Genomic DNA, 14,721 nt, shown 5'->3' on the forward strand with positions numbered 1-14,721 from the left:
ACTGTGCTCACGCTGTTTATATGTATTTTCTTCTTCTTCTTCTTCTTTCTTCTTCTTCTTCTTCTTCTTCTTCTTCTTCTTCTTCTTCTTCTTCTTCTTTATATCTATAGAAATTGTCACTTCTTGATTTCACAATCTTCTTCCTACAAATCTTCTAGCCGTAGTTGAGTTTGTTTTTTATTCTTTCAAAAATTTCGACATGCATGCCTACAATTCTGCTTTAATTGGATATTACTGAAATGACTTTCGCTATTACGCTGTTAGTATACATTGATGCACCTATGGTATTTGGTGAAAAGAAAACCTTTTGTAAAGCAATGTTTGTTTCTTTAGCTCTTATTATTTTAAGTTTTTGTACTTTTGTTTGATTTTTGCTATCGAAATCGTATTACTATTCTTCATATTATGTGAGGTATGAACTTATGTTTATTTTGTATTGCCATCACCCCTGCTGGTCCTATTTATAAAAAATGTGTTCCTCATTTTATCTTCCGCAAATTGAACAAAAGCTTGATTTGTCCAGTTCTCTAACTCTTCTTGCCCATGTCATTATGTAGCTATCTTTGTAGTACAAATGGCCCTAAGATCTTGCAACGATAGGATAATAACTGACACTCCTGAATAGACATGCAAAGTCCAAATCATCAGCATGAGTTGAGAGAGAAAAAGTCCTAAGAAAAAAATTCAATTTTAAAATCTCATTTTAGAGGATGAACATTTACTCTCACCTATGTAGTTGTCACCTATACTATCCTACACATGGTTATTTCGTTTACCAATATTTTACGGAGGAGTATAATTTTACAGGGCTAATAAATTAGTGAGTTTGTGTATGGTGAAGACATTGAGTATTATGTAGACAAATTAATGCTTTTCAATACCTAACACATCTCGGCTGCATGAATAATGGCCTCACCAAATTCATATGCCCAGCCTGAGACTTCGATGGGTACATGCTTCTTATAAAAATTAGATAAAAAAATTAAAATAATGGGGAGTATGATAAATGATGTATCACCACATATTTACACTATATTTGTAACACACTATATAAGGAACAACTTAGGGTTTTTGTAACTGAGTTGATTATTTTTAAGAATTGAAACTTGTAACACTTAAAGTTCTCTCTCTAGTCTTGTGAGAGTGAGTTCCAACCGAAACTAGGGTATATACAAGTGTGGATTCACTTGTGTTTGCACATTGGCTTGAAATGTTGGTGTTTAGAGGAGGTAAAGGCCCTCTTGTGTTAACATAGAGTTACGTCTTTGTTGCGGATAGTGTTAAGGGTCTAAGATTGTAACAATTCTTGGGTTCTTGAGATTGTCCCTTCATTTGGTCTTACTATTTATCTTGTATCTTGTTGAATCCGTTGATTTCTTGTTGTTGTTAATGAACCCATAGCTTTCTTCTTCTTGTTACATTGTTGTTCTTGTCTTTTGTTGTTAATTTAGTCTGAATGTTGGCTGGAAATTGGTGTTAAACACCATATTACATTGAGTTCTTGTTGTTGATCCTAAATCCAAGAGGGGTCACTCAAAGGGTCCTCGGTTCTCTTGAACTTGTGGACTGTTTTGTGTGTTCTTGACTGATCTGGTATCATTTGGTATCAGAGCTTATGGTTGATTTTGTTCCAACAAAATCAATATTGGTCTTGCTAGAAAAAAATTATTAAAATCTAAAAATTCCAGAAAATTTGCAATCTGTCCATTGTTGTGTTCTTGGCCGAAAATTGTATTCTTGTTGTCTTGGCTGAGATTTGTGTTTGTGTGTCTAGATTTGGTAGTCTTTTTTCTTATTTAGAGTGTTTCAAGTGTTGTTTTCTTTCTCACCAACACTACAAATGTTTAGATCTAAAGTTTGAGCTTAAAAGAAGACATTGTTGTTGTGAACTTAAAGGAAAAACCGTGAGTTGTGGATTTGTTGTGGAAGTTGGAGTGGGCATTGAAGGTGTTGTTATTGTTGTTCTTGAAAGTTGTTAAGTATTCTTGTTTTTCTTCATCACATTCTGTCTTGACCAACTTGAAAGGTTTCTAATGGATCTTGAAAAGGTGAAGATAAAGTTATAAGACTTGTTGGTGAGGGGACTTGACAACATCACCTAGACAATAACTTTTCCTTAAATCAAGGGTCTTGTTTTGTGGAATAGTACAAGTCAAAATCACACATTTTGAGTCTTGAAGTTGAAAAAGGATACAAGACTTACACTTTTCCACCAAAACCAAGTTCATCCATTCCAAATTGAAAAGTGACCAAGTCATCAACTTGTTAATTACGATTAGTAAAAGTTGAGGCCAATTAAAGGGTGACACGTCACCCAATTACTGTTCACACACTAATTTAAGCTCAAAATTGGATTGTTAGTTTCTTAATTATTGATTCTTAGTTTCCTTTAATTAATCCGAGAACTAATTAAAAGATAGTATAATCCTACTAGGTTATTAATTAGTCCTTTGAAATTGTTGTTTCGTGTCATCGTTTACTTGAATGCTTTATTCGTTTTTAATTCGTAGTACTTTTGGTTCAAGTTTGAACATTACTTCCTTGAGTCACCAAAACAAAAATCCATTCCGACTAAGAGGTATACTTACTCTTCAACTCACCACAAGTTACAAGCTGATTTGTAAACATTTGTGACGGTAAGTGTGAGACCACAAAGTGTGTGAGAGAATAGTGAGGATTGTTTGAACTAACGTGTGATATTTTTATAGGTTTGAATTGTATTGTTGTGTGTGACATTGTGGAAAGATTTGGTGACTTATTGAACCGTAGCTTGAAGGGATTGTTTTGGGATAGAATCAATGGAACCCAAGGCCTCAAATGCTCACACAATGGACAATAATGCCATTAATCTCATTTTGACTCGCCTTGAAACTATGTCCTGAGATGTGCCTAAGTTGAATGTGGGTCTTGACAAATTAGATACGGATGTGTCATCAATGAGTGGGAGATTAGAATGTGTGGAAAGCCAAAGGAGTCGACCTTCCACCCCTCAAATTATTTCCCCAATTAATACTCCCCGGACCTCGCACCAAATGCTATATCCACTAATTGCCACAAATCAAACCAATCTTTACTCCCGAAGCCGAGAACAAGATAGGCCAATACATTCTCAACTCTACCAACTCCAACAAGAAGGGATTGGAACCTAAATACCACCACCAAATCCAAACCCTCCCATCTAAACTCCACTTGACCAAAAACCTCACTATCCAAATCTAATCCCACCACTACAAGCTCCACTTAACCCAAATAAACCTATCTATATTGAGGGCTATGGTAAGGGAGAACAACTTGATGATTATGGGCCATATGATGATTACATTAGAGGAGAAGATATAAGGGAAAGGCATGGTGAACCGAGAGAAGCCTACGGCCGAGAAGGAGGAGTTGGTCCTTGGAACCAACAAGGCAACCAAAACTGAGAAGTTGGACTAAATACCATCAGGATGAGACTTCCAATATTTAAGGGTGAGAGTGATCCCGAGGAGTTTCTTACATGGGAATCCTCTTGTGAGAGGGTATTCCAAGTCAATGATCTCACCGAGGAAAAAAAGAGTTGCTACGCGATTACTCATTTTGAGGGTTATGCTACTACTTGGTGGGAATATGTTAAACGTTTTTCCAATGTTTTGGTAGAGGATCAGCCCCATTTTTTATTTCGATTAAGGTACCTCATGAGATAAAGCTACTTGCCCGAAAGAGCTCCTCGCCAAGTTGTATAACTTGAGGCAAGGAAACAAGAGCGTTGTGACTTACTACGATGAGTTCCAGCAACTTATTTTGAAACTTGATCACTGAGGGGAGCAAGTAATCCATGAAATTGTTAGATTCAAGGTTGGATTGAATAGTGATATCTCCTCACGATTGACACTTCATAAATTCGATACCATTGATGGCATCTTTCAAGCAGCTTTGGAGGTTGAAAGAGAGCTAAAGAAGATATTGGGGTAAAAGTACAGGGACAATCCACCTTGGGTTGGCACAAGGACAAGGAGAACTTATTCAATGCCAAAAAATATGATGCCAAGTCTTTCCTAGCCGAGAACAACACCTCCCAAAGGTACCCTCCAAGAAACGAAGGTAAACCGAATTCTACTTCTCGTCCTAAGGGATTTCAATGTTTTAAATGTCAAGGGTGGGGGCACAAGGCTAATGAATGCCCAAAATGGAGAAATGTAATCCTTAGGGAGGGAAAATTATATTACCTTGGTGAGGAGGTGGGACTTGAATCGAATACGGTTGATGAAAATGCTCAAGATGGAGAGCAAGAAGCCAAGGTAGAAATAGATGAAGGCGGGGAAAATATTTAGCCGATTGATGGAAAGTGTGTAGTACCTTTGTTTATGGCAAGGATATTCATGCTTAGTGATGGTTTAGATGAGAGAACCGAGAGTGAGGAGGAGCCGAGAGTCAAGGTTATGGGATTTGCCCACAAAGGCCCTTTATTGTTTACTAGCTAAGATGCTAGCACTTTGCCTGGCATCCATTCTTCTTATGTGAAGGTTGTAGAACATGTAGGTCCAAAGAACATGCTTGATTATCTCATGGAACCCTTGGTTGAACATCCTAACTTTGGGATGAGCCTTGAAAAGATGATTCAAAGAGAAGAGCTTGCGGGTGATGATTACTTGAATTTGTGGACAAATTCCTCTCAAGATGGAGAGGATGATACAAGTGGGATCGCGTAAATAGACTTATATGGGTGTGTATTAAATTCGGCCAAGTGTTTGAGCAAGAGAAGTGTAATTAAGGGCCCAAACACACCAAAATCAGCCACTACATTGCACTAGAGGTGTGCCACTCACTTGAGGAGCATTTTGGACATTTTGACTCCTATTTGTAATACACTATATAATGAACAACTTAAGGTTTTTGGAACTGAGTTGATTATTTTTAAGACTTGAAACTTGTAACACTTAAAGTTCTCTCTCTAGTCTTGTGAGACTGAGTTCCAACCGAAACTAGGGTAGATACAAGTATGGATTCACTTTTGTTTGCACATTGGCTTGAAACGTTGGTGTTTAGAAGAGGTACATGCCCTCTTGTTTCAACGTAGAGTTAGGTATTTGTTGCAGATAGTGTTAAGGGCCTAAGATTGTAACAATTCTTGGGTTCTTAAGATTGTCCCTTCATTTCGTCTAACTATTTATCTTGTATCTTGTTGAATCCATTATTTTTTTGTTGTTTTTAATGAACCCGTAGCTTTCTTCTTGTTGTTACATTGTTGTTCTTGTCTTGTGCTATTAATTTAGTCTGGATGTTGGCTGGAAATTGGTGTTAAACACCACATTACATTGAGTTCTTGTTGTTGATCTTGAATCCGAGAGGGGTCACTCAAAGGGTCCTCGGTCCTCTTGAACTTGTGGACTACTTTGAGTGTGTGTTTTGTGTGTTATTGGCTGATCTGGTATCACTATTGATGGACTCCTACAAGCTAACACATATTTATTTGTCCATTAAACACCTTAAGATGTATTATATAATAAGGATAATTTTACTATATCACAATCACCACCGATTTTATGACCTCTTCGACAATTGGTTAGTCCTCGACCAGTGCCAAGCTTTGAATTTGAATACTGAATTTGTTAGAGTGTATGCCCTACCAATTTTAATATTTTAATCTACTGGTTGCCTATCAGTGGAACAAGTAAGCTAACGTAGTTCACAGAAATAAAACTTGAACATAGTATTTTTACGTGGAAAACACCCAACTTAAGAAAGGTGTAAAAAATCATGACCTGTACCTCTACAGGATTTAACCCCAACTTCACTATAACTCTTGAGTCTCAACAATCAATAAATTACAAAACTTCTTATAAACTAGAAATTAAAAACTTCTAACTCCTATTACTGTAAAACACTGATCTTCCCAAGATAAGTGTTCTCAAGTCTTCGAGTTCCCCAACTTGAAGACGTTAATACTAACTCAGTTTATACTTCACTGAGACTAGAGATTACAACTCAATATGACTTACTAACCAATCTATTACACAAAGTCTAAGACTCTAAGTAAAGGACCAGGTTGCTTCTCTAGCTCTTTCAAGTTGTAGAAGTGATTTGCTGATTGTTGACTGTCTTTTCAATGCTTGAGTTAAATATTTGATTATCATTTTTTGTATTTAAGCCAACTCCTGATGGAGTCCTTTAGTTGATGTAGTCTTCTAATTTTACTAGGACTCCCAGGTAGTTTCACTCATCCTTTGTTGTCGTTTCTCTCACTTCTTGTTTGAATATGACTCTTCTCTTTTATCTCATAATCTCTACAAGACTTCTTGATTAACTAAGTTTCTTGATGTTGTAGGTATCTTCCCCTTTGCATTTAGTTCAACTAATGTGATAAGTGTTGAGAGAGCATGATACTTATCTACTCTTATTTTTGTGTAGTGTCATCTTTCCAGTGTAGTCTTGCTTGTAACTTGTTCACTTGCGTAGAACAGCTTGTACAACATATTTCATTCATATGTCCATCATCAAAACTTCACATTCCCTAATAGCATTTTCTTTACCCCCAACAATAATCCTACTAAACTGCCTATTGTGCCTACTGATTTGCCTATCAAAATACAACAAGAAGGGCCTACTAATTGTTCTACTGAAAAGAAAAAGTATATATGTGGATTTGATTGAACAAGACCCAATCAATACTAAGAAAAATAGTAGGGTGGAGTCTATTTCAATGAGAGAATTAACATACAATAATGGGATACTTAGGGTTACTTGGACTGAATCAAAGGTGAATTAAATGAATGTGGTAGAAAACCTTCAATATATAGTCATTGACAAGTTTTCGTATACGTGGAACAACATGGAAGAATTCAGAATGGAAATCCCAAACCAATGTAAGATAAAGGGTGACCATAAAATAGGGTTACTATGCAATAGAATTGTCCTCATGAGGTTTAGCAGAGCTGATGATTTTTATTATATGATGTCTAAAGCTTAATATAATATTGTGGCCAAAGATGGATATGCTTATCAGATAAGGCCGTTTATGTATGATCCTAAGTTCAAACTAGATGACAAGGTACACTAGCATTGGCATGGATCTCTTTTCCTAGACCTTTGCCAACATTTTTTATGGACTCATTATTTTCTTAGACATCAGCAGTCGGAAATCCTTTGCTTAACACAAAGATTAGTAAATAATAACAAAACAGTATGTCCCAATAATTACAATAGACATGTACGCTAGCAGGCACTACAGATGGGGCATAAGGCAAATAACTGCAACAATAAGAGATAATTCAATCAAATATTCAGGACTGTTCTTCAAGTAAGGATACGAATAATTTAGACAAAAATAAGAAGCATCACAACAACATGGTCCTGCAACAAAGTCTAGTTCAACAAAAGGTGCAACCTATCTCTACAGGACAGCAAATGAGGCGGATACATGCACTTGAACCTGCAAACTTTACAAATATCTATATAAAGGGAAATGTGAATATAGTAGAGCAATTAAATCTTGAACTACTTCTGCAGAAAGTGCAAACTAATAATTCAGAGCTGCCAATGGTGACCAATGAACTACAAAAGAAAGAAGATCAAAAAATAAAAAATAATATACTAATTGTTGGAACCTTGAAGTTTTGATGACTGACAATATAAATGAAACAAGTTGATATACGGTATACTGTATAAATAATTAAAAATCAGAATGAGTTAAATCAGTACAACTGAAAACTTCAACTTACTGATCACGTGGGGAATAAATAAGTTGAATTTGACTCAAACACTTGATGATAAGGGAAAGAAAGTTGAGTTGAAAAAGGAGTCCTATGTGAAGAAAGAGTTTCACTTCTGAGCATATCCTTAAGAGTCCTATGTGTAGAAGGAGAAAGATTCTAAAAATTGAAGAAGTCTATGCAAAACGTACAATTTGAAGGACTCTTTGAAGAGTTGGAGTTTGACTACAACACTAAGGAGACAAGAGTTGGAATTGAAGAAGGAGTCTCACTTGAAGTAGAACTCTATACAATGAGAGTTCTGATTGAAGGGGGGGGGGGTTGAAATAAGGAATGACTTTTTGAAGAGTTGTACTTAAATAGAAGATGCATCAGTCACAATAAACTACGCACTTAAAAAAGCAGAAAAGAACAATCGACAGATTAACTTCACGAAGTGCCACTGAATCACTGAAGAAACACATTGAAGAACCAGGTCCTAAGTATAGAATCTAGCTAAGAGTTTTAGCGTTGATTTTTAGAGTTGTTCATTATGTTTGAAATATTGATGTAATATTAATTTCAGTGTGTTATAAACTGAACTAGGAGCTAGTCTTTGAGTTGGAAAAAACTCAGAGACTTTGGGAACGCATACCTTGGGAGGTGTGTGTGTAGTTAGGAATTAGAATTTACAATTCCTAGTCATTGAGTTAAAGGAATTAGAGTTTATAATTTCTATTTGTTGGTTACAAGAGTTTTGTAATCAGTCGTTATTGAGGCTCAGATTTATTTAGTGAAGTTGGGGTTAAATCTTGTAGAGGTGTAGGTTATATTTTTTACACCTTTTTAAGCCCAGTGTTTTCCAAGTAAAAATCGTTGTGTTCTTTACTTTCTTTTTTGCTGCTTTTTTGGAACACGTCAGGCAACCCGTTTCATCGATAGAAAACTCTTACGTTAAAGTCATTGATCAGTAGGGTACGTACTCTAACAAGTGGTATCAGAGAGAGGTTGTCTTAAAAAGGGCTAGCACCTAACACAAAGATCAATATGATGAATTCCGCACCTCCTACTGGTCACAGTGAAGGTCAATCCACTATTAGACCTCTACTCTTTAATGGTTCTCACTTTATTTGGTGGAAAGCTAGAATGGAAACGTTCATTTAAGGGGAAGACTACGAGTTATGGGACAGGAGCACTGATGGTACTACTATTCCAATGAAGTTAGAAGATGGTGAACAGGTCAAGAAGGTAAGAAGTGAGTTTACCGTTGATGACTTAGTGACATTAAAGAAAAATGCTAAGGCTAAGAATATCTTAGTCTGTGGACTAGGACTGGCTGAATACAATAGAGTGTCAAACTTTAACACTGCTAAGCAAATCTGGGATGCACTGGTCAATGCACATGAGGGTACTTCTCCGGTAAGAAAATTCAGGATTGCTCTTCTCTTTATTGAATAAGAATATTTTAAGATGAAGGAGAATGAAACCTTGCATAAAATGATGACAAGACTTACTGCCTTGACAAATGAGTTGGATTCTTTGGGAAAAGTCATCACTGTTGAGGAACAAGTTGAAAAGGTGTTGAGGGTGCTACCAAAATGAAAATGGAATGTTAAAGTGACTGCTATTAGGGAGGCAAATAAGGATCACACAAATATGACACTAGATGAACTAGTAGGGAATCTGAGGACTTATGAAATGGAAATTGATGGAAATAAAGAGCTAGCAGCCCCTAAGGATACCTTAACTCTGAAGAAATTTAACAGTGATGAAGAAATTAAACTTGATGAAAAATAAGTTGCCTTTATAGCTAAGAACTTCAGCAAATTCTTCAAAAAGAAGAAGGGAACAGGTAGCAAGAAATGGTCCAATGACAATTCAAATGGATGCTACAAGTGTGGTAAGACTGATCTGATGATCAGGGATTGTCCTATCTGGGAAATAGAATGGAGAAAGGAAAGGGCTGAAAAAGAATTGAAAGAAAAAACCAAAAAGAGGGAAGAATATGCAATGGTAGCAGCTTGGGGATCTGACTCAGATGATGATAAATTAACACTCATGGCTCTTGGAGATTCAGACTTGGAGGAAGAAGATGTTGCTTCTAACGTAAGTATATTTGAACTTAAAGAAAAGTTGCATTTAGTTTCTAAAACAAAATTTATTTCCTTGATAAGTGCACTAATTGATGACTTCCAAGAATTAACTTCTGATAGGTATGAGCTGTTCAACAGTCTTGTAAGCATCACATTTGATTTTATTGATTTAGAAGCTTGCAAGAACACTGTTGAACAGGAAAACTACTCTCTCAAGAAACAGGTTGAGCAACTTGATTCTTTAAACAATGATCTTAAGTTTGAAGTTCTAAAATTGATACTCTTTGAAAAGGGAAAAAACACCAAGTGTAAAGAACAAGAAAAAGTTGAACTTGAATTGGTCAAGTACAAAGAAAAGTGCAATAATGCAACAAAAATGGTGAATAAACTAAGTCAAGAAGTCTCTAAACTAAAACTTGACCTTGAACGAGCAAACAGGTGGACAAATTCCTCAGTAATTGTTCATAAGCTGAGTGAAAGAAATCATAGTGAAAAAGCTGGTTTGGGTTTTCACAAAAGTCTTGATGCTTCTCAAAACTTGTGCTATATCTGTGGAAACCTTGAACATCCAACCACTGAATGTCTAGTTGCTTCCAAAAGAAGATCTAGCAGCCTAAATCTAGCAAATAAACTATCTCAGACCAAGAAAAGGATAAGTAAAACCGGTTAGAGAAACAGGTCACGTAACCTGCTGCCTGCATGGGCTAGAAGAAATCTGATTTATCCATTTACTCATAAGAAAGGACCCAAGCTTGTCTTGGTGCCTAAAGTTAACACCTAATTTGTTTTGCAGGTGCGAGTGAAAGGAGGCAAGCAAAATGTGTACATGAATAAAGCTTGCTCAAGGCATAAGACTGGAAGCAAATAAAGTTTCTTTCACTCACCACATTAAAGGGGGAATGGATCTTTTGGAGATGGCAAAAAGAGCACCATTGCTGGAGTTGGAAAGATTGGGAGAACTAAAGCAAAGGCCTTTGAAATATGACTAAATTTGTACTGCTCGTGTAAGGGGGAAGCAAGGAGATCCTCCTTCAAAACAAAGAATCATATAAGTACGACCAAGTGCTTGACCTGGTTCGGATGAATCCTTGTAGACTAATGTAAGAAGCAGATAAGTTAAGAGGATGACAGTGAAACTGATGAGTATGCATAGAAACATATTGTACCACCTGTTCCATGACCGAGGGCATATCGATAGGGGGAATAACAAATCAATAACTTGAGACTATGGTATCAAAAGAAAAGAAATTCACTCGTGTGGCCTATAAAGATATTGATTATGTGAATTACTTAATTGACTTAAAATACACCACTGGCACTAAGTAGATAGCATTTTAAAAAAAATAGGTTAGACTTGGGGATGATTAAAATTTCATGAATTCCCCTCAATGATTGGCTAGAATAACTATTTTTTTAATCTTATTAGCTAAAATGTTATTCGATTCAATCTTGTACATTTAGTTGTGTGTCCCAATTCCAGATTTTTGAATCTTCTAACCTAATTTTGTATTAGATTATGCAGAAAAATAGGTACAAGCAAGCAATTGTGACTACAAAGTTCTTCTTATCAGGTATGTTCTATATTGACATAAGCATAGACTGTCTAAGTTAAAATAGTTGAGCACACCTGTTCAATTCCTCACACTTCATCCTCCCCTTTTCTTATAAAGCTGACGAATTGATTAACCAAACTTTCTTTGATTCTCTCCAAATGGTTGTGCAAAAATGAGTTAATCCTACACCAGAAATTCCTTATTCTCTCTCAACCAAAATATCAGTTTTGTACCATGGATTTACCAAGCTTGATCATCAAGCACATGCAACATATGTTTCTGAAAAATGAAAAGAGACATGCTCTCCCTTTTAGTTCCTAATTAGCTCAGATCTTTTAGAATTTCTTAGTCCTAATTTAGGTTTGACTTTTCAAACAACAATGGATATTTTTGAACAGATGAATCATGCTGCTTTACTTGGTTCAATAAGAAGGGCTAAAACTCATTGCAAAAAAAAAAATAATAAGAAAAATGATTTAGCTGAGATAAATTCTGAACTAGAAGCTGCATCTGACAGCCGTGAAGCGAAATAAGTGGTCCTTCAGGCTAGGATCATGAATTTGAAGCTTGACCTTGATTGAGAGAGGGATGAAAATATTGAAGTCATTCGTCAATTGACACAGTTGATATCACCTGTTCCTCCTTTCTTATCACTATTCATATCCTTAGTCATATCCTACTTTTATACCATATTTCTTAAAAATGCTCAGTTGTTTTACTTTGTTCAGTACTAGCTTAGGTTAATATGGAATATGCTCTGACAATTAAATGAAATGGTTATCTTTGCTAAATTGTCTTATCTTTTTGCTCTGTTTAATACATTACTATGTTGGCTAAAGTCATTGTCTGATTGTTTTGGTGATAGCCCTAGTGGCCATGAATAGCATATTAATCACTTTAGCTAGTATATTATTGCATTGAACTATTTTTTCGATGATGTCAAAAGGGGGAAGATAAGAGTTGTGCAGTGCTTATAACTCATTGACTAACTTATTTCATTCTAGTGTTTCATACTTCAGTACCTACTGGTAAAGATGTCTCAATGCATAAAGAAAAGAGGTTTGTCATCATAAAAAAAGGAAAATTTGTTGGAACCTTGAAGTTTTGATGAATGACAATATGAATGAAACAAGTTGATATACGGTATACTATATAAATAATTAAAAATCAAAATAAGTTAAATCGGTGCAACTAAAAACTTCAACTTACTGATCACGTGGGGAATAAATAAGTTGAATTTGACTCAAACACTTGATGATAAGGGAAAGAAAGTTGAGTTAAAAAAGGAGTCCTATGTGAAGAAAGAGTTTCACTTCTGAGCATATCCTTAAGAGTCCTATGTGTAGAAGGAGAAAGATTCTAAAATTTGAAGAAGCCTATGCAAAATGTACAATTTGAAGGACTCTTTGGAGAGTTGGAGTTTGACTACAACACTAAGGAGACAAGAGTTGGAATTGAAGAAGGAGTCTCACTTGAAGTAGAACTCTATACAATGAGAGTTCTGATTGAAGGGGGGGGGGGTTGAAATAAGGAATGACTTTTTGAAGAGTTGTACTTAAATAGAAGATGCATCAGTCACAATAAACTACGCACTTAAAAAAGCAGAAAAGAACAATCGACAGATTAACTTCACGAAGTGCCACTGAATCACTGAAGAAACACATTGAAGAACCTGGTCCTAAGTATAGAATCTAGCTAAGAGTTTTAGCGTTGGTTTTTAGAGTTGTTCATTGTGTTTGAAATATTGATGTAATATTAGTTTCAGTGTGTTATAAATTGAACTAGGAGCTGGTCTTTGAGTTGGAAAAAACTCAGAGACTTTGGGAACGTATAACTTGGGAGGTGTATATGTAGTTAGAAATTAGAATTTACAATTCCTAGTCGTTGAGTTAAAGGAATTAGAGTTTATAATTTCTATTTGTTGGTTACAAGAGTTTTGTAATCAGGCGTTGTTGAGGCTCAGAGTTATTTAGTGAAGTTGGGGTTAAATCCTGTAGAGGTGTAGGTCGTGGTTTTTTACACCTTTTAGAGCCGGGTGTTTTCCACGTAATAATCGTTGTGTTCTTTACTTTCTGTTTTACTGCTTTCTTGGAACACGTCAGACAACCCGCTTCATCGATAGAAAACTCTTATGTTAAAGTAACTGATCAGTAGGGCACGTACTCTAACACTAATACATGGAATATCATATCTATGAGAACACAACACTCATTTAATAGGGTGAAAATATTACATAGACATAACAAATTTTCCTTTATTGCTTCACTGGAGTCATTTTAAGATGCAAGAAATATTCAGAGGCATAAAAAGAGGTTGGAAATTATAGGTGGAAGTGATAGAAGATAAAGAACAACAAATGGCTTTGAAATTATTGTTTATGGATATACTGATAAAACAAGCATCTTACTGTAGTGTATGCTAAATGCAGTGACGTGAAGAGATTAAAGTTATCGGATGTTATTTATTCTTTGAGATATAATAAAAGGATACGTTGGCTGGTTTTCTCATAAAAGCAACTATACATGAATAAAAAATAGATTATTTTTCACCTTTGCATTATCAAAACCTGAACGTTCATTTGAAATTATCATTTACCACTATCGGTGTTCTTTAACCTGCATAATTCATGCTTAAAATAATTAAAACAATTATCAATATTAACCAAATGATTAAGAAAAAAAAACCATGCACCTGTCCAACTCTCTGAAAAGACATTTGCCCATCGTCATTCACCAACATTAAATTTATTAAACAATGATAAAATCTTTCAAAAGTGGAACAACTACAATCTGTAAGTAAATTAACTACTCCAGAATAGTTAAGCTCCAAACTATCGTGTTTTTGTGACTTGGAGCCACAACAAATTTTTATACATAGAGAGATGAAATAATACCTTTTAAAATCCTAACAGGAGAATTCGTATATTAGATTAATTAATTCTTTAATGTGGTATTCTAACCCAAGTAGATAATTAGTAAGCTACCAATCCCTATTTAGTCATAAACTTCCCATAAATATATTTTTTCTGCCGCTTTAATTTTTTTTTAATTTAAGTTAGTTTATTACAGTTTTCCATATTTGTGTACTCCATTATTTAAGAAGTAAAATTTTAGTCCTCCCATACATTTTAGGATTCAATATTATATATGTAATTAAGTAATAATTATAGTAAAATTAGTGAAAAGACTATTTTATTTAAAGCGAAGTGTTTTAATGAAGGGTAAGAGTTCAAATAATATTTGTAAGGACAAGAGTTCAAATAATATTTGTAAGGAAGATTTTGTCTAAGTGTTTTAACGAATGGTGAAAAGTTCAAACAATATTTTAAGGACATTCACACTTTTAATATATTAGAGATTAGAAATTAGAGATAGAGATAGAGATAGAGAAATAGATAGAGATAGAGAT

This window comes from Capsicum annuum, chromosome 2 (assembly GCF_002878395.1).
Source record: "Capsicum annuum cultivar UCD-10X-F1 chromosome 2, UCD10Xv1.1, whole genome shotgun sequence".
Classification (NCBI taxonomy): Eukaryota; Viridiplantae; Streptophyta; class Magnoliopsida; order Solanales; family Solanaceae; genus Capsicum; species Capsicum annuum.